This window comes from Sceloporus undulatus, chromosome 3 (assembly GCF_019175285.1).
Source record: "Sceloporus undulatus isolate JIND9_A2432 ecotype Alabama chromosome 3, SceUnd_v1.1, whole genome shotgun sequence".
Taxonomy (NCBI): domain Eukaryota; kingdom Metazoa; phylum Chordata; class Lepidosauria; order Squamata; family Phrynosomatidae; genus Sceloporus; species Sceloporus undulatus.
In genome coordinates this window covers 68655025-68655318 of record NC_056524.1, presented here as the reverse complement: position 1 = coordinate 68655318, position 294 = coordinate 68655025, and the positions used below count along the sequence as shown (strand labels likewise).

Below are 294 nucleotides of genomic sequence, written 5' to 3'. Positions count from 1 at the left end.
GTCAGCTTTATTTTACAGAAGTTACAGAACAGAAACATACATTATGGCTTGGCAGCCATTTTGGGACTGTGTGCTTGAGACCGTGTGCTCATTGCTGAAGGGGTGGAGCTTCTGTGAGTCACATCTGTGAGTCACAAGGGGGCGGAGCTAGCAGACTAGCTTTATATACCAACTTCCAGAGCCTTCCAGAGCACTCCGGCCAGAGAGAGGAGAAGGAGAGGAGCTGCTTGGCAGCCATTTTGGGACCGTGTGCTTGAGACCGTGTGCTCATTGCTGAAGGGGTGGAGCTTCTGT

The 294-nt window shown here is 51.4% G+C and overlaps 1 protein-coding gene across 1 annotated transcript in view; it reads left to right on the top strand.

Moving 5' to 3' along the window:
• KCNJ6 (potassium inwardly rectifying channel subfamily J member 6) overlaps window positions 1–294 on the top strand; it is a 178559-nt gene that overhangs the window by 79446 nt on the left and 98819 nt on the right. The gene's annotated exons all lie outside the window — the stretch shown is intronic.